This window comes from Camellia sinensis, chromosome 7 (genome assembly GCF_055761805.1).
Source record: "Camellia sinensis isolate YWXY chromosome 7, ASM5576180v1, whole genome shotgun sequence".
Taxonomy (NCBI): Eukaryota; Viridiplantae; Streptophyta; class Magnoliopsida; order Ericales; family Theaceae; genus Camellia; species Camellia sinensis.
In genome coordinates, this window is record NC_138967.1 from 92,682,657 (window position 1) to 92,703,808 (window position 21,152).

The following is a 21,152-nucleotide window of genomic DNA, read 5'->3' on the forward strand; positions in this document are numbered from 1 at the left end:
AACATCACTTATTTTGGGCATTCAAAATAAATATAACAATATCAACCATGGATTTTCAACTTCTTTTAAAAATCCCCAATTTCTTGGTTTTCTCACCAAAACCATCCATCTTCAAACATTTGAGAAAAATCGCACTGAAATCCTCTTTCTTCAATCAACATAGTTCAAAATCCTCAACTTCTATTTTTAAGGAAACAAGATAGTAAACCCACTTTCAAAATTACTCATCTTCTTAAATTAACTACCCATTTTCAAAGCAAATCAAAGGATGATTTCAAAATCATCTAGATCTTGCAAAAAACATATATATAACTCAAAGAAAATCTCTACCTCAAGTTTGAAGAAGAAATGAGTAGAAAATCCCAAAACCAACGACAATGAAACTCGATCTCCACCGCACACAACGTAACTCTCGCCTAGACAACCAACTTTGATGAAGAACTTGGATCTAAATCCCAATGGATTTGGAGAAATCAAAGATCTTGTGAGATTTTTGGTAGGAAATGTAGAGAAAAGGAAGAAGAAATGTTTTTAGAGAGAGAGATATATACAAAAAGTGACATTCAATCAGCCCAAAGAGAGAAGAAAGGGAAAAATTCCAGATCTACCTAACTTCCCGCACTTGCGGAGCCTCCTCCCGCACATGCAACGCGTGTTCCCGTACGTGCGACCCTCACCCCTGCACGTGCGGCCTCCTTCTCCCGCACCTCACCCCGCACCTGCCTTTTTAGCATAATACTACACCCTCTGCCCCTGTTTCCCGCACGTGTAGCCTAGCCTCCCGCACGTGCAGCCCTTCTCCCGTACATGCGGCCCAAGGCCCAACACATGCGGCCCTGGCCCCCAGCCTGAAATTTCCTCAGTACAACTTCCGACTCACCGGACCCGACTCCGCACCCTCCAAGACAAGTGAAACTTAACACCGGCATGAACAAGAGTGAGAACTTTTTGAGAACAACCTAAACACAACTTAACTCAAATGAGCAACAAGACTCCACGTCGAAACCGACACTCTACAAGTGTAAACCAAAGGCGCATAATGAAACCGGTCGTCACAACCTCCCCACCACAGGAAATTTCGTCCCCGAAATTAGATCAAACTACTCAACAAGGGTTTCCAGCGATCAAAACCACGCTGCTTCATTTTTAAATCACAATATTAGTTCCCAATCAAATCTCACCATTACATTACGGTGACCTCATTAACAACAACCTTACAACTACTCATAAACATGAAGTTTCCCAAAAAGAAATGACAACCCACATCAACCTCATGCTTAAATTGACAACATACAATCAACATGTGATTAACATTTTTAATACATTTCCCTCAAACACTAGGGAAGATTACAACGAAAAGCAACTCAAACATTCTCAAACAAATCCGGATATTTGGAGCTGACTTCTACCTCCCGTTCCCACGTTGCATCCTTTGAATATAGTTTTACCCCGTAGCACTTGCTCTCGAGTATCTAAAATTTGAACCGGTTGCTCTTCATAAGAGGCATCCTCATCTACCTCCAAATTAACCCAATCAAGTATATGTGAAGGGTCAGGTTCATACTTACTAAGCATAGATACATGGAACACATTGTGAACCCCCGAAAACTCTGGCGGTACGGCCAACCGATATGCCACTTCCCCAATTCGTTCTAAGATTTCAACAGGTCCAATGAACCTTGGAGACAATTTACCACGCTTACCAATCCCCGCCTTGGTGAGAGTTTTAGAAACACATGATCACTAACTTCAAAGGATAAAGGTCATCTCCTCTCATCGGCATAACTCTTTTGTCGGCTTTGGGCTGTAGCTAACCTCTTCCGAATGAGAACAACTTTCTCGGTTGTCTCTCTAACAATTTTTGGACCCAACAACAGTGTATCACCTACCTCAGCCCAACAAACCGGTGATCTACAAGGTCGGCCATACAAGGCCTCAAATGGTGCCATCCCAATACTAGCTTGGTAACTATTGTTATATGCGAACTCAACCAAGGTTAAATGATTCACCCACGACCCCTTGAAATCAAGGACACAAGCTCTAAGCATGTCCTCCAAAATCTGAATGGTATGCTCCGACTGCCGATCGGTTTGAGGATGGTAAGTAGTGCTAAAGGTCAACTTCGTTCCCAACGCCTCTTGAAGGCTTTGCCATAACCGGGCAGTAAAACGAGGATCTTTATCTGACACAATGGTCACAGGGACTCCATGAAGTCGAACTATCTCTCTAATGTACAACTCTGCCAAGCATTCAACTGAGTCGTTGGTACTCATCGGAATGAAATGGGTAGACTTAGTCAATCTATCCACAATTACCCAAACGGCGTCATTGCGTTGCTGTGTTCTTGGAAGCCTAACTACAAAATCCATGGTAACTCACTCTCATTTCCACTCGGCTATCAGTAAGAGCTATAACAAACTCGCTGGTCTTTGGTGTTCGGCCTTCACTTGTTGACAAATAAAGCACTTCGATATAAATAAAGCGACATCCCGTTTCATACCCCTCTACCAAAACTGACGACTAAGATCATGATACATTTTTGTGCCTCCCGGGTGTACCGCAAGGCATGAGTGATGGAACTCCCAAAGTACTTCCTCTCTACAAGATTCTGGTACAAACAAACAGTCTAGGTAATGTACACTCAGATCCGAGTGAATGTTCAAACCTTTCTCTTCCTTCCCATTGGAAATCTTAACACGGATTAATTCCACATCACGGTCTCCTCGTTGTGCCTCTATGACCTTACTAACCAAGATAGGTTGAGCATTCAAAGTAAACAAGGTAACACTCTCTCTGAACTCTCCCAAGTGCAAATCAAACTTGCCAATAACATCTAGCATATCCCATTTCCAAATGGCCACACTTGCCAAACTGCTCACAGATTTTTGACTCAAAGCATCGGCCACCACATTGGCCTTCCTCGGATGATAGTGTAACTCGAAGTCATAGTCCTCCATAAATTACATCCATCTCCATTGACGTAGATTCAAATCTTTTTGAGAAAACAAATACTTAAGACTCTTATGATCGGAGAAAACCTCGAACTTCTCACCATACAAGTAATGCCTCCAAATTTTTAAGGCAAAAATTACTGCCGCTAATTCTAAATCATTGGTGGGATAATTCTTCTCGTGAGTTTTCAATTGTCGTGATCCGTAGGCCACAACTTTTTCTTCTTGCATCAAGACACAACCTAGTCCATCCCCAGACGCATCACAATAGACGGTGTAATCCAAACCCCTTTCAGGAATTATCAAAACCGGTGATGTAGTCAATCTAGTCTTAAGTTCTTGGAAAGACTTTTCACAAGCCTCGTTCCACACAAACTTGACACCCTTCCTAGTCAACTTAGTCAAAGGTGCAGCTAGTCTAGAGAAGTCCCTTACAAAGTGTTGATAGTACCCTACTAACCCCGAGAAACTCTGGATCTCAAAAACATTATTGGGTTGTTCCCAATCCTGTACCGTGTCTATCTTTGAGGGGTCTACAGTTGTAGACACCCCATTTTTGACCGACCTTGAGACTCAGACGTCACCAGTTGAGCACTTGGTGATATTGCATAATGTGCTTGTTCAGAAGTTTCAGAGTCACGGCCGTGAGCCCTACCTTCGGACTTCCGAACCCTCTTCTGTGCCTTGTCTCGGTTGGCGAACCAGACTTGGTTTCCTCTGTTTCTTTTCCTAAGGGAAGGGAGAGGTCCCGTAGACCATCTCTCAATGTCCGTAGGCTACATTTGGTGGCCGTAGGCCATTTTTCCCATTTCGGAGTTCGGTTTCCGGTTTTCGGGGCCGTCAGGCCGTGTGCCTCGGTTCGGGACCGCTTAACCATCTCCTTTTGCTCCGGTTTTTGGCATACTTCCTATTTGCTCCCTTTTGAGGGACACTGGGGTCCCGGAAACCCACTTCGTGGCTGAACGCCATTTTCGATGCTTAACAGCCCATTTTCGGGATCCCGAACTGCGTGTTTTGGCCCCCGAACATTCGTTTTGCATCGGTTTTCGTTCATTTTTGGCAGGTACCTCTGTTTTATCACCAGGAAGGTCACTGAAGGGTGGGAGGCTAGTAATTGTTGCAGCAACCAGTTATCTCTCCTCCGGAGCCTCCCGGCGCCCGTTTTTCTGACTTCCGGGCCAATGTTGAACACCCTGGGGCTGCCCCCTGCCCAAACTCTGACTCTGCGGTCTAGCTGAAGAAGAAGCAGCTTTCTGACCCCCACCCTTCTGCGGGCAAACAGAAACCTTGTGACCCAACTGGCCACACTTGTAACAGGTGAAATCCCCCTGACCACCTCTCCTGGAGCCTGCACTCGGCACTGGGAAGGTCGATCTAGCAACACCACCTTGCGACTGCTGAGGGTTAGAACCCCTCTGCCTCCTGCCATCACCCTGACTATCCTGGCTCCTCTTGGAGCCTCTCTGCCCCTCATCCTCCTCCTGCATCATGAGCTCCATATGAGCTGCAGCATCCACTAGGTGTCTATACTCTCGGATATAAGACCCACCAACTCTCAACTTGAGGCCCCGCCTCAACTTCCGCTCAAACTCATAGCAACGGCGTTCCTCAGATGCCACCAGTTCCGGTGCAAACCTGGACAGACTGGTAAAAGTAGTCTCAAACTCGGCCACTGACAAGCCCTGCTGATTAAGCCGGCTGAACTGATCCCTCAGCTTCTCCCTAGCTGCTGCAGACAAAAACCTCTCCTGAAAAGCATTTATAAACGCCTCCCAAGTACTGCCCACACGAGCCTTCTCGTACTTCCACCATTGACCCGCATCTCCCTTCAGCTGGAAGGATGCCAAGGTCACTTTCAGTGCTCCGTCCTCAATGCCAAGCATCTCGAACGTCTTACTCAACTGTTCTAACCACTCATCAGCCTTCAGTGGCTCCTTCGGATCCCCGATAAACTCATCCGGATTAGACCGGAAGAACTCCCTCTTCAAGAAAGAAGGCCCTGTCTCAGCTGCCTGATTCCCAGCTCTAAGAATACCCAAAGCTCCTGCTATCTCTCTGGCCAAGGCACCCATAGCCTGCTGACCTACTGGTTCGGCCACAGTGGCCTGCCCAACCCCCTCCTGTACTGCCGGAATCTCACCAGGTAACGGTACTTCCTGCCTCGCAGGTCTACCACGCCTAGCACCTCTTCCTCGTCCTGACATCCTAATAAAGGCAACACAGAACATTAGCACATTCATAAATGTGCCGAAACTAAACACTCACGTCCTAATACATGAACAACTGTAATTCACTCCACATAAGCACATAAACACATAAGCACTTACGAATTTCATTTCCGGATAATGATAGTCCCGAGACGTTACTAGAGTTCCGGTTAGAAACAGCATTGATCAAGTGCTTTTCCAACAAGACTCCCAGAAACTCAAGCATCCAATCAATATCCCAGAAATTAAATCCCATACCCACATAGTCACATAAGCATGTTATCACTTAAACACATAGCATATGATACTACATCTAAGTCTCTATCAAGCGAGACAAACCCATTGTGATCCTAATCACTTCCCACGTACCCAAAGTATTCGAACCCGGTACGCTCTGATACCAAGTTGTAACGCCCTCAAAATAACAACAATAAACCCATCAGATAAGACATGCATTTACATATAAACTAACCACACTCTTTTATTCATTAGAGTTTCATTACATAAGTATTACATGTTACTATCAAAAACAAAATGCCCTACGGGCTTACAGCTTTCCAAGTTAACACTTGGTTACAACAAAAGAGTACTAACTCGTTTACACATTAAGCCCTAGGCTTGAAGTTACATGTAATACATCAAAAGTTAAGCGACAAAAGTATGTCCACCACTAGTCTCCCAGCTATGTCCTTGGAGGTGGCATGCTTCCTGCACCTGAAAATGATATTCCCATATAGGGTGAGCCACAGCCCAGTAGAAATACACTAAACCAACCATGGACAATGACTAAAATATTAGCAATTGATAGATGGTCAACACTGATACAATCACATAAATCACATATTTATGTCTTACAACTTATGAGTCTAAGTTACCTTTCATTTTCCCTTTTTCAACAGATAAGCATGCTAGCTCTATCATCATTTCCACAGATATGTATAAAAACTATATCTCACATTCAGATAAGCATAAAAGCTATATCCACATTCTCAACAGATATGTATAACAACAATATCCCACATTCACAGATAAGCATATAAGCTGTATCCACACTTCACAAAGATAAGCATATGAGCTCTATCTTCACTTCTCTAGACAAGCATATGAGCTGTGTCTACGGAGTTCATCCCCTATCTTCTCCCAATACTTATCCGGTTTAGAGGTACATCCCCTATCTTCCCCTAAACCGCGAAGTACATCCCCTATCTCCTCCTCTACACATAACGTATATAAACACATTGGTTCTATATACAATCACCCAATACATACAATTAATGTATTCTATCAACCGTCAAATTCCATGACACATTTCATTGATTAGTTTCAGTTTACCTAATCATCATGCATTGTCTACAACAATCACGACTATCCTCCACCGATAGCCCAAAGCAGTTATTTCTAAACAGAAAATAAATGCACAATGGATATTCAATCAACATTTCATTTCTTCATTCTTCTCAATTAATTATCCCAATTAATTAAACAATGTAATTAGGTCAATTCCCATAATTAACATTTCAATCCTTAGGTCCCATTTTCATCAATGATTCAACAATCATTCCATTTTTTTTCATGCCAAACATGCATCTAGGTTTATTATGAATAAAACCCCAACTTTTGTAAAATTACACAAAAGCCCCAAACTTTCACAAAATTACCAAACCAAGCCCAACATCTCAAAATACCAAAATTTAAAGACAAAACCCATAGAGAGGAGTAGGATATCCCTACCTCAAATTCGGAGTCCCAAAGGAGAAGACGACAAAACCCAACGTGCTCCAAAACCCGAGATTTTCAGATTAAAATGAAGCCCTCGACGATCAACAACTTTTTTGTAAAGGCCAAAGGTGAGTAAATCACTCCTACTAGATCAAAACCTAGAGAGAAGGTAGAGTCTAGAGTGAGAGGCTCAACAATGGTGATTTTGGAAAAGTAGGAGAGAGAAGAGAAAGTAAAAAGTGATTTGAAAAGTCACAAATTCGGGACTTTAACCCAGGTCTCCGCTCGAGCGTAAAACACCCCGCTCGAGCGTCCACTCACAGACTTCCGCTCGAGCGGCCAACCTCCCGCTCGAGCGCAGAATGCACTCGCCCAGCACTTTCGCAGAACCAGGCCTCCGCTCGAGCTCTCAACCCTACGCTCGAGCGTACAACACTGCATAACAAATACTGGATGGGTGTATTCCCCGCTCGAGCGCCAACACCTCCGCTCGAGCGTAAAGGCCAAAAATCTGGGCAACTAGTTTTGGTTTCTAAACTCAACCAACCTGAAACAAATCCGCCCAACACATCCTATAACTCAAATACATAGTAAAAAGGATGTAAACAAGATAATAGTCAACTACCAACATCCACGGACACATGTCCGGATCACTGTATAACAAGGGTAAACCCGAGATCGCTATATTGGGAGAGGCTCTTCTCTCTCTCTCTTAAATTTTGCTGGCCTCCCAACTCAAGAAAAGGGGTTACAAGGCTTGCTTGGAGGAGATACATACATAGCACCCCATTTCCTTCAAGTTTTGGGTTCCATTTCTTCATCATCTTCAAGCTCTACCACCACCCTTCCATTCCAGCAGCAAGGGGAAGAATTCCAGAAGCTTAGAGTCACCAAATCTGGTCCAAGAAGCAACAAAAGTGTTGGTCTTCAAAGGTAAGTCCAATTTCCTTCTTTTCTAGCTCATTCTTGCACCATCTCTAAGCCATACATTCTTATTAATTTGAGCTCCGACCAAAACTGAAAAGGGCCCTCTTTTGAGCTCATCTTCACTTTTCATTAAGGGCTCAACCCTGTTTGAGCCCCCCATGACACACTTGCTTCATTGATCCTCTTGTATGTCATAATTTTGCATGCTATTTTTGACCCATGAGAAATTTATTTTCGAGCATGTTGTAAACTGATATTAGGTTTATTTTAAGCCCCTCTTCAACATTGAAGAAGGGCTCAACACCATTTGGGACTTCCATGTTGTACCTACCTTTATACTCCTATTTTCTTCCCCATTCTTGCATGCAATGGCAGCCTACCATGCTTTTGTTTTTGGCCATTTTACAGTTCTGAAAAAGTTCTTATTTTGGTCTATACTTCATGTTTCATTTAGGTCCTTTCATGGTTTGGGGCTTCCATAGGTCACTTCATGTTATATCCCTCTTTTATTCCCCATTCTTGCATGTTTAGTTAGCCTACCATGCTTTTGTTTTTGGCCATTTTACAGTTCTAGAAAAGTGCTTATTTTGGTCCATTCTACATGTTTTATTAAGGGTCTTTGGCTGTTTGGTGATTATTTTGTATACCTCATGTTATAGCCACTTTTGAGCCTTATTTTGCATCACATTTCTATCATGTTTGTATACTGATTTTGAGGCTGCCATATACTGTAAATATTCATATTTTTGGTCCCTCTTCAGTGTTGTAGAAGGAAATTTTTCAGTTTGGGTTTTGCTTATATCACTTGCTTCATTACCCCTCTCTTGGCCTCTATTCTTGCATGCTATTTTTGCCATACCTATGCTTGCTGTTTGGCCATGTTTATAACTGTGAAAGTTCATCTTTTGGGACTGTCTAGCTTCTGTCTTTGCATTGCGTGTCCATATTGTGCATGTTTGGCATAGCTATAGGTCATTTCGGGTACCTAAATTCGCATTCCGGGACAATTCCATGCATTTCATGTCATTTCGCCTCATTTCGGGACTGTTTTCCCCCATATTTTAGTGCTGAAATTCTATTACCATGTGTTGCATATCATTTCCCATGTCATTTCATCGCATTTTGTCGTCGCCTCGATTTGCGTGCCCGTGTGCACGCATTTCGAGGCACTTCATTTTTATCCGCCGGCATCCTATGTGAGTGTGGCTGAGGCTCACTCATGTTGGTATAAGCCCATTTGTCATTTCCATGTCATTTCATCGCATTTTGTCGTCGCCTCGGTTTGCGTGCCCGTGTGCACGCATTTCGAGGCACTTCATTTTTATCCGCCGGCATCCTATGTGAGTGTGGCTGAGGTTCACTCATGTTGGTATAAGCCCATTTGTCATTTCCATGTCATTTCATCGCATTTTGTCGTCGCCTCGGTTTGCGTGCCCGTGTGCACGCATTTCGAGGCACTCCATTTTTATCCGCCGGCATCCTATGTGAGTGTGGCTGAGGTTCACTCATGTTGGTATAAGCCCATTTGTCATTTCCATGTCATTTCATCGCATTTTGTCGTCGCCTCGGTTTGCGTGCCCGTGTGCACGCATTTCGAGGCACTTCATTTTCATCATTCGGCATCCTATGTAAGTATGGCTGAGGCTCACTCATGTTAGTATAAGTCCATTGTTGCATCTTCCATGCCATTTTAGTCACTTGCATTGCGTATACCATTGCCTCGATTTGCGTGCCTGTGTGCACGCACTTCGAGGCACCTCATTTTCATAGCATAGTGCATACTAGGTTGTATCTTAGATTGCATTCTGTCATTTTCTCGGTTTGCGTGCCCGTGTGTATGCACTTCGAGGCATCTCATTTTCATAGCATAGTGCATACGAGGTTGTATCTTAGATTGCATTCTGTCATTTTCTCGGTTTGCGTGCCCGTGTGCACGCACTTCGAGGCATCTCATTTCCATAGCATTGTGTATGTTAGGATTATATCTTAGTTGCAATTCATGCATATCATGCATATTGCATCGTGTCCGGAATAGGAGTTAGCCCGGGCACGGGAAACGAGGTACATTTCGTATTCCGAGTGACGGAATGTGTCTCAATTCCCCAGTCACCGACACGCCGGATTATCCATGATGGAGTTAGGTTTTAGCTGTAGTTTCATGTGCATTCATCCTATATTGAGTTGTGCATTTCGACTCCTCGGCCATCATGCCTCGATATGCATGATTGGTGGCACGAGGATCGAGACATGCATATATCTGTGCAAATACATTGTTATGCCCCTTTCCTGCTCTCTGTTGCAGAAAAACCAGGAATCAGCAACTTTTTGGGGCTTGGCACGCATTTCAAGAACAGGTGTAAACAGAGGCTAATTGGGGCATTCCAGTGGATTTCCGCGCAAGACAATCCGGACATGCATCATCCACCAGAAGCAAGGCAGTCCCTGGCTTGCATGCCAGTTTTATTGGTTTTCTTAGTTAATTCATTAATTAATTAGGATTTTGTAATATTTTGGACTGTAATATTCTTTTATTCGGGACTGTAATATTGGGACTGTATATTTATTCGGACCCTCTGAGCGAGGGCATAACTGTAATAAGTGTGCGTGAGTGTGATGTATGTCTTCCAACCCCACGTCTTTCTCCCTTTTATTTATCCGCTTTTGATGGTTAGATTAGGGCATGTTTAAATTAGCATACAGTATGACAGCATGTTTGCATCATTCATCTGTATTGCATGCACCGGGCTCGGCGCATCATACTAACTGCATTGTATTTTCGATTTCAAAGTTGAATACATGATAGTTGTAGCATTTCATATGCCATGTTTAGAATAGCCGAGCCTGTTATAGTTGCATTTTGCATGTGTTGCACTATGCATTTTTGTATACTTAGGATCATGCATGATTTCTAATGTGGTTTCTATTTTGGCTTGGAGTACTCGGTGAGTTTTATGCTTTAGCATCCTTGCATGCGTGTGAGTGTTGCCATGAATAGCATGCTTACCATGAGGCTATGTGCTTATGTGATATAACTGCCTGAATGCCTGTGGATGAAGGTTGGGTTATCTGAATTGGAATAAATCATCAAATGTTTCAAGCCTACCTGCGGGTAGCAAACCATTTTCAAAAACAAGCATGAAATGTTTTATTCCAATCTAGGCGACCCGGTCTATACTTATATGCTGTGAGCATCACATAGTAACCTAGGCTAATAACCGGAATAAGAACACACAAAGTTTTCAAAAATTGATATCATGGTTAGTAGAGGCCGGTCTATGACCGGGCGAGCGGGGGTGCTCACGAAGTGACCTTCCCCAATCGTACCCAAGTTCCCGAGCCGAGGCAACTTTGGTGATGACGGACACGTGGCCTTTTGGCACCGAGTCAGGGTTTCCTAAATTTCCCAAAATAAAATATTTAGGTGGCGACTCTATATCTGGCAAAGCAGTCCATGTTTGGCACTACTTTTTCAAAAATCAGTTTCTCAAAACGATTTTCCGGATTTGGACTCTTTGGTTCAGATTAGGAACCGTGACATTTTAAGAGTCCGAGCTGTAGTAACCCCAAATGAACAGAACGGGAGCTAACCCTTCCGGGACGTTCGGGGGACGTCTACAGTTTCTGGCGACTCTGCTGGGGATTTAGAGAGCTTGACTCGAACTCATGATATCTGTTTTTGACTACACTTGTGTGTTTCTTTGCATTGCATTTGCATTGGTGCGCCTAGGACACCGTGTTTGCCATCTGCTATTCCTGAACGGTTCGCCGGAGGCTTGTCTTGTCAAGGCATGACCATAAGGCTGACCGGTTGTGGGCTCTGCCAGTATGGGAACACAAACCCCGGTTTTACCGGGGCACCCTTTTTGACCATTCGACCTAGTGCATATTCGGATCCATAGTGACCATTCCAAACTAGGACAGGTTGCTTACCCGTTTATAGGTTGTTTGAAACCGCTGCGTGCGTAATGAAACCCTAGCTCCTGACAAAATAGGACAGGGAAACCCTACCCCAACATAGGGGTGTTTTGGCTCTCACTCATCTGTTATGTGCTTTAGAGTGCGTCTCTACAGGAATGCATGTATCAGTGTATGAGTTTGGGCATCACGTCTGCGGGCATCAATCAGTATCTCGGAATCAGTTTTGCCTGAGGGTATCAATTCACCGGCAGAATTTTGGGCAGAATTCAATAGAGAGCACACTCATTCAACTATGCTCGTATCTGTTCAGGTGAAGTCAGGCTGAGGTGCTGCCTGTTTTCTCTTTTGCTAGGTAATCTTGGAACTGTCGCTTCAGAAGGCTCCGATATCCCCCGAGGTTCATCGAACTTGTGCTGATAGACTTTGTCAGGTCAGAGATTCAATTCAAGGGCAACCAGTGTTCTTTCGCTGAGGCAAGGTAAAGAAAAGCCGGTCAGGGCTCATCTGTTCATCTAATCCGTCAGTCGCCAGTCACATCACCTTTGTTCGGACTCAGTAGACCGTGATGGCACAAGGTTCGGAAGAATTTGCGGCCATGACAGCAGCGCTAAATCGGGGAACTGCCATGCAACCTGAGACCAGTATTGAAACGCAGCGCCCATCTGGGGCATCTGCCTCACATCCAGCTTTGGGACCCCAGCCGAACTTTGACCCAATTCTGCCAGTTGAAGATTTGCAGTGTCTAAATCCTCAAGAAGGGTTGGCTCAAGCTCAGGTGCTCAAACCCCTGGTGCAGCCTAATGAGAAAACTCAACCCTTTCATGTTGATGAGTTCAATCCGACTGCAGTGAAAATTGCAAACCTTGAGAAGCAATTCAAAAGGGCACAGGGCCTTAACTCCATTCCTGGCATTGAGGATGGGCACACCGAGGCTTCCATCCGGCTCCCAGACAGATTCAAAATGCCATATATCGACCGTTTCGACGGGTCTGGAGATCCAATGGTACATATCCGAGTTTTCTTAGATGTCCTGAAGCCGATGGGTCTGACTAAGCCACAGAAACTCTCTCTGTATGGAAGAACCCTGTCGGGTGTGGCAGCTACTTGGTATACCAAACTGGAGGATACAGTGAAGCAAAACTGGGAAGAACTGGCTGAGGCCTTTGTCGATCAGTATTCCTACAATACCCAAGTTGAAATGACCATCCAAGAGCTTGAAGCAACCCGCCAGAACCCAACAGAGCCTTTTGTGGAATTCATTGCAAGGTGGAGAGCAAAGGCAGCACAAATGACAGATCGTCGCCCTTCTGAGAAGGATCAAGTGCAGATGATGGTCCGAAACCTCGAGCATGATATGTTGCAAAAGTTGATAGTCGCTCCACTATTCACTTTCAAAAGTTTGCATGAACTGGGGGTTCAAGTCGAGAATGCGTTCAACAGCGGGATCATTCCCAGGACAAGGGAACTGACAAGGAAGGTGATTTCAAGGAGTACCAACGCTGGTAGTAGCGCTATTCCCAAACCCACCGAAATCAATACGGTCGCCACAGCCGACCCTTTTGCCAAACCGAGCCTACAAACAGCTGGCCCAGCCCGAACTCAGGGTAGAACTTTCACCCCCCTCTATATGAGCCTGACTAGCACACTAAAAGCCTTGATGGAAAAAGGGCATCTCAAACCCCTCGATCCTCAACCTCTTCCCAACCCACTCCCAGCCAAACATAACCCCGCCAAGTACTGTGTGTACCATCAGCAGCGCGGTCATGGCACCGACCGTTGCTACCGCCTTCGTCATGAGATCCAAAATCTCATCGACAACCGGACGATAGCTCCACCTTTAGACCCCAATGACCAAACATCTCCTGCCTACCTCAATCACATCCACATACTGCCATCCACCTTTGACCCCAGCATATACATCACCCCGGCCCATCTACCCAAGCCTGAGGTGTTTATCCCAAAGAGCATGGACTTATGCATGATGGGTGCACCTGAACCTCAACCATCTCAAACCCGTGAACCCACTACTTCTGAGTTGATGGGAATGATTAAAGATCTTCAAAAAACCGTGACAGATCTGGCCTCCGGGAAATTGGCTCCATCATCGACCACATCACATACCGGGAACTTCATGTCAAGAGACTCCCCGATGTTGGGACGGGCTGCATTTGAGGAAGGCCAATCCCTTGGCAGAATGGAGGTGAGTGGGAGGAACAAGATAGGGGCAGGCATTGGTCCCCATGAACACCTTCGGTGGGATATTGAGGCTTTGAAAGCTGAAGGACTGAACAAAGTGCAAGTCCTCGCAGTTGTTGTAAAAGCTGTGGATGACACTTTCGCTGCTCAAGTTGGGGGCGGTCTGGATCAAAGGGAACATCGGGAGAAGGACTGTCATACTAGAGACGATCCTGTTATCTCTAATCCTCCACTCGGAAGAGATCACCAAGCTAGGCCAGCACTTGCTAATCCCCCTGCTGGTGCGTCCAGCAAAAATCCACAAACCTTGAAATACCAACCCCGAGGTCGGAGGGTCTTCCATGCCCTCTATATGCCTTTGTCCAAAGCTCTCCAAATCCTTGTTGGACAAGGCCATCTCAAACCCCTTGAGCCTCGGCCTCTCCCGAACCCTCTTCTGGCTACACATGATACTACGCAGTACTGCGCGTACCATCAACAAACTGGCCATACTACCAACGCCTGCTTCCGTCTTCGTCATGAAGTACAGGATCTATTTGACAATGGAGTCATCCCCGCACCAGGTCCTGCAAAGTCTATCGGCACTTGATCAGTGAACTTGTAGGGGATAATGTGATGTGATCGAGGGATGAACCACCTGCGGGCGGCGTTCAGTTTATTTCAGATATGGTGTATGGCACGCACTGTTTTGAGCACTTGTGAATGCTGGTCTTTGTACTGTCTGACTTGGGTATTGGGTCAGTTTTTGTTGTTTTGTACAGAGTCAGTCTTTTCTTACTGAGTCAGTAGGGTCTGTCTTGTTGTATCGAGTCAGTCCTGTTGTACAGAAGTCGGATGATTCCGGGGGTGTTACCTCGGATATCATTATTTTGTTTTGCGTCTGTCTTTTCGCTTCCTTGTGAGTCTGTTTCTGCCTTGGAGCCAGTTGTACCAACAGATTTGAATGAAACAGCAGTAATTTTTGCACTTCTATGTTCGCTTCTGCCGTGTGCTAGTTGTGACGGAATCTGAATGAAATGGCAGTACATTCCACCTGCTCTCTTCTGCACCCCAAAATCATTGCATTTAACCTAAGTTTTTCAAAACTTTTTGAACACTGCGGTGAAAACAAAGAGGAAGGAATTCCTCGAGATTTGCAAAACTTTGATCATTTGAGAGAAAGAGAGGCATGCTAAGCCCTTAATGAATGAAATCATGCTTGTTAGCGTGAGTACTGAGAAGGACCCTGGCTTGATCCAGACTGGTTTCACACTACCTTCAGCGCGAGCGATTTGTTGCTTTCTTCAAAACTTTCAAAAACAAAATGTTTTGCGCGGTCTTGCGAAGACCTGTGTGGAATCGCTCTTGAGATTGTGCAGCCTAGGATCGCTCTCAGCCTCGAGACTCAACCCCTTCGCTTCCAAACCTTGAACTTGAAATCAGAAGGTTCGACGGTCAACTACGATGTGAGGCCTGTGTGGCTAGATTTGAAGCAGCCCTCGAACAAGAGGCACCAAAGTCAGGTCAAGAAGATCAGATCTCATCAGAAGAAGCTTACAAAGCAAAGCAGCAGCCATTCTCCTGGATTCAGATGACTCCAGGATCTCAAAACCATTTGGCATGGACTTGTTATACTTTTACCCTTGAGAGGCTCGCTGGGCCGAAAACCCGGAAGGGCGACCCAGGCAAAAGTTAGAGCAAGAGAAAAAATACAAAAAAAAAGAAGAAGCAAAAAAATGCAAAAAGAAAAAAAGAGAACAAAAAAGAAAGATGCAAAGAAAAGAACGAAAAAAAATCAAAAAAGGAAAAAGAAATGAAAAGAATTGAAAAGAAAAGAAGAACAAAGCTCGCAAGGTCGAAAACCCGCAACGGGCGCCTTGGCAAAAGTTAGAGCCTAAAAAGGAGAGGTTAATACCCGAGTGTACCTTAACCCCGAACTACGTAAGGCTTGATTCCCATCTTTGGGATACGTAGGCAACTTCATTCTGAAGTCCAGCCGTAAAACACTTCAAACTCAATCATGTCCATGTAATGGTTCTGATAATCTTTGCCTTCTCTATATCTGAGAGTCTGGTTGCGTTCGTCGCTCTGAGGACTGACTACAATACGCTGCGGTGCCATCCAAACAAGGGGCAACTTTCCGTTGCCATTCAATGCGCTGCGGTGCCATTCACACAAGGGGCAACTTTCCGTTGCCATTCAATGCGCTGCGGCGCTATTCAAACAAGGGGCAACTTTCCGTTGCCATTCAATGCGCCGCGGTGCCGTTCAAACAAGGGGCAACTTTCCGTTGCCATGCAGTTCCCCTCAAGCAAGGGGCAATCTTCCTTCGAATCCGAAGTTGTGCATCTCAAGAGTAGGTTCCGTGCTCGTTGAGCATTGGCCGTTTGCAGAAATAGTTTTTGAGAATTTTTACTGAGGTTGACTGATCTTCTCGAAAAGTACTCCATTTTTTTCAAAACTGGACCATATCTTGGACCCAAAAAAAGGAAAACTCTCAGTGCTCACAGACTAACTTGCATGATTTTAAATCAGAAAATCGAACAAGTATGTTAATCTAATTCTCATTTTGGTCAAATTTTTTTTTAGGAGAAAACTAAAACAAAAAATGGTCAAAATGATGAACTAGGGATACAGTTGAGTCAGGCTTCCTGTCTTTCCCATTGTCAACATACTTGCCAAGAAGGGCACTCTACCTGCCAGAATAGGGCACAATTGAAGTTGACCACAAAAGGCTGAAAGCTCTCTCATCCTCCGAGCAACAAGGTATCAACCCAAGTGCGAAGCACGAACCGAAATGGGACAAGATATTCCACTCCGTTATCTGGACAGATCTGATCATGTCCGAACTCCCCAACAGAGCATCGTCAACCAATGTCAGCTGCAGATTTGCTACACACCCAATTGTAGCACAACCCTTCTGTGGGAGGAACTCACTGTTGTGAGTGGAAGAAAGAAAATCTAGCAGAATGCTAGGGGTACGAGCCCACAATTTGCTGTTTATCCATCAACCACCCAGGGGAGGGATAAAAAATGAGAGACTGAAGAATAGAGAGATGTGCGATGAGAGAAAAAGTGAGAAAAGGGCTTTTTCAGAAAAATAGAGCTTGAGGGCCGAGTGATGTGAGGATCACAAATGAGAGAGGGTGGGGAACAATACCCGGGAAAACAGGCTCCATGTGCACATTTGAGTCTTGTATTTTATTTTGTCTGTCTTGATTCTTGCTTTGAGTCGTTCCGAGCGTGTCTCGATGTGTTTAGGTTATTTGACTTTGTTTTTCCTTTGTTGAGTGATGTTTAGGTTGTGTGCCTTTTATTTCCGTGTTGAGTTGTCTTGCTGTGTTCAGTCGTAGGCTCGATACCCGGTTAAGAACTCATTTCTCAATTTCAAAAATCATCTTGTGCTTAGAGTGCTGTGCCATTCTCCACATTTGTGCAAAACAGGATTTGTTCTTTCATAAAACTGCAGGGTCCACCCCCGATAAGTGTGAACGGTAAAACAAGGACCTATCTGAAGCTATATAAGTTCCGGACTGCAAAGCAAAAGAAAATAGGGAAAATTTTGAGCATCTGAGTGTGTTTCACCTTTAGAAAATTCTGAGATTGCATTCCATATGTACCTCTTCAGGCCTTGCCAGTGCCCTGAAGAATGAGCGTGCCTCTACTCCAAGCTTAAGCATGCTTCAAGCCAGAACGGCAATTAAAGCAGCAGCAGCAGATGTTATCTCCCGCCAATATGAACAGGGTGTGCCCCTTTTGAGCTGAGTGTGTTGCAAAGTCCTCTAAGAGATAAATCAGAGGCACCAGGGTACATGTTTGATGCTCCTCTACTACGTAGAATGTGCACTTTCGTATACACTTCTGTGGCATGCGTACCGCGCATCGTTGTGATTCATGCATAGAATATGCTTGCTTTCAATATTGCATAGAAAATGCACTCTTCCATACTTGCATAGAAAATGCACCTCATTTGCATAGAACATGCATTCACTCGCACTATCTTGTGCACTTACACTTTGTGTCTCACTAGCACTCGCATTGTCTAGTGCATTTCAATCGCGCTGTTTAGCGCATCGCACTGTCTAGTGCATTTCAAATCAATCGCGCTGTTTAGCGCATCGCACTGTCTAGTGCATTTCAAATCAATCGCGCTGTTTAGCGTATCGCACCGTCTAGTGCATTTCAAATCAATCACGCTGTTTAGCGCATCGCACTGTCTAGTGCATTTCGAATCAATCGCACTGTTTAGTGCATTTCAATCGCGCTGTTTAGCGTATCGCACTGTTTAGTGCATTTCAATCGCGCTGTTTAGCGTATCGCACTGTCCTGTGCATTTCAAATCACTCGCGCTTTCTTGCGCATTGCACTGTTTTGTGCACCTTACTTGCATTTTGCATGCATTCCATCGCACTATCTTGCGCATCTCACCTGTACTTGTTAGTGCATTGTATCGCGCTATCTTGCGTACCTTATTGGTATCGCACTGTTTTGTGCATTCACCTTGCTCGTACTGTTTTGTACACCTTTAGCATCGCACTATTTTGTGCATCTGTTTAGCACTGTTTTGTGCATTCACTCTGCATCGCACTGTCTTGTGCACTCCCCGGTCTAGGAGACCTTAAATCCTCCGGTCTGTGGAGACCTTAAATCCTGCATCTTTATTCGCACTATCTTGTGCACTCCTGGTCTGGGAGACCTTAAATCCTCTAAAGGTGTAATTCCTTTGGTGTTTGTCGTGCCCGAACAACTTCCGGTGATCCGGTATAGCCACCTGCCTGTGTTCGCGGTGAGTTCCTAAGAGACCAACTGAGACGGTGGAAACTAGAGTTCGAATGGCTTATGCCTAGAACGCAAAGGTTCGGAATTTCCGAGACTAAAGTCTGGTTTAAATATCCAGAGGCGCGTCCTCGGCTTGAAATCTGTATGGAAGCCCCATAGGTTGAGATAGCATGTATGCACCTCAATTCTGGATACTGAACCAACCTAGTCTGTCACCCCGTTGGAGAATAGGGAAAGCTGCGACCATAGTCAGGGAGAAAAGTAGTACCTGCAGTTCAACCAAGAAGAAGCGAAAGATCCCCAGCAGCATGAGGTAAGTCATTGCCAATTGCCCCTGTAAGGTACCTTTACCTCTTAGCTATTACATTGCATTTTAGCCACTACATTGCAGTGCATTGCATGAATCCTCAACTTTCAAAACCGGCTTCGCGTAGCGTATAAGTCCAACTTTCAAACCGGCTTCGCGTAGCGTATAAGTCCAACTTTCAAAACCGGCTTCGCGTAGCGTATAAGTCCAATCCTCAAAATCTTATTGCATATCGTTTTGCATTTTGCCCCCCTTTGCCTGCGGGCATGCCTGCAGGCACATCTCTGTTTATCTTGTATGTTTGTCTAAGTCTTCGGCCTTGTCAAAAATGGGTCGTCTCTGGGCTTTGACATTCACTCCCGTCACTTGTGACTTCCGAGTTCTGTCAAAGAGGGGCAACTGTAGACACCCCATTTTTGACCGACCTTGAGACTCAAACGTCACCAGTTGAGCACTTGGTGATATTGCATAATGTGCTTGTTCAGAAGTTTCAGAGTCACGGCCGTGAGCCCTACCTCCGGACTTCCGAACCCTCTTCTGTGCCTTGTCTCGGTTGGCGAACCAGACTCGGTTTCCTCTGTTTCTTTTCCTAAGGGAAGGGAGAGGTCCCGTAGACCATCTCTCAATGTCCGTAGGCTACATTTGGTGGCCGTAGGCCATTTTTCCCATTTCGGAGTCCGGTTTCCGGTTTTCGGGGCCGTCAGGCCGTGTGCCTCGGTTCGGGACCGCTTAACCATCTCCTTTTGCTCCGGTTTTTGGTATACTTTCTATTTGCTCCCTTTTGAGGGACACTGGGGTCCCGGAAACCCACTTCGTGGCTGAACGCCATTTTCGGTGCTTAACAGCCCATTTTCGGGATCCCGAACTGCGTGTTTTGGCCCCCGAACATTCGTTTTGCATCGGTTTTCGTTCATTTTTGGCAGGTACCTCTGTTTTATCACCAGGAAGGTCACTGAAGGGTGGGAGGCTAGTAATTGTTGCAGCAACCAGTTATCTCTCCTCCGGAGCCTCCCGGCGCCCGTTTTTCTGACTTCCGGGCCAATGTTGAACACCCTGGGGTTAGTGTTGCCAACTTTCAACCACATATTTGTGATCTACACACTTGGGAGGATCCTAAAAGTTTATGGCCGGCCATTAATTTTTCTTTCCATTTTTGCCCCTCCTCTTCAAATGCAATGTTGAACACCCTGGAGTCACTGTTGCCAACCCCAAACCACATATATGTGATCTACACACATGGGAGGACACCAAAATTTGGTGGGAGGCCAGTAATTTTGCCGAAAAGCCAACTTCTTTTTGGTCAAAAGTGGTTCAGCATGAATCCGGGAAGGAGAAAAAGCTGCGCGGCTTCACCGAAACGGGCGTAACTCTTTGCACAAGAGGAATTAAGATATGAGGCCACCACCATTGGAAAGCTTACTTCCGGGGCTTCATTTTGCACTCAAGAATCTCCCAAGTTCAAGTCCGGGGGGGAGAGATGTGGTTGGTTGAAGTCCGCTTGGACTGAATCTGCGCGGCTTCACGGAAAGGGGCATAACGTTTTCTACAGGAGGAATTTTAATGCAAGGTTTGCGCCATTGGAAAGCTAACTTCTGGGGCTTCATCCTAGGGGGTGGCCGGCCACTTTTTTCTTTGACCTAGCCGGCCGGCTAGGGGAAGTGGCCGGCCGGCCACCTGCAGCAAAATACCTGGCCGGCCTGCTTTTTCAGGTTGAGTGCATTCCAGCTGTGCCTTGGTTTTCCCCCAAAAAATATCTACATCCGGGGACCCTTTTGAAAGAAGAAAAAGTCTCATTTTTCTCTCCACTTTGGGAGAGGCTCTTCTCTCTCTCTCTTAAATTTTGCTGGCCTCCCAACTCAAGAAAAGGGGTTACAAGGCTTGCTTTGAGGAGATACATACATAGCACCCCATTTCCTTCAAGTTTTGGGTTCCATTTCTTCATCATCTTCAAGCTCTACCACCACCCTTCCATTCCACCAGCAAGGGGAAGAATTCCAGCAGCTTAGAGTCACCAAATCTGGTCCAAGAAGCAACAAAAGTGTTGGTCTTCAAAGGTAAGTCCAATTTCCTTCTTTTCTAGCTCATTCTTGCACCATCTCTAAGCCATACATTCTTATTAATTTGAGCTCCGACCAAAACTAAAAAGGGCCCTCTTTTGAGCTCATCTTC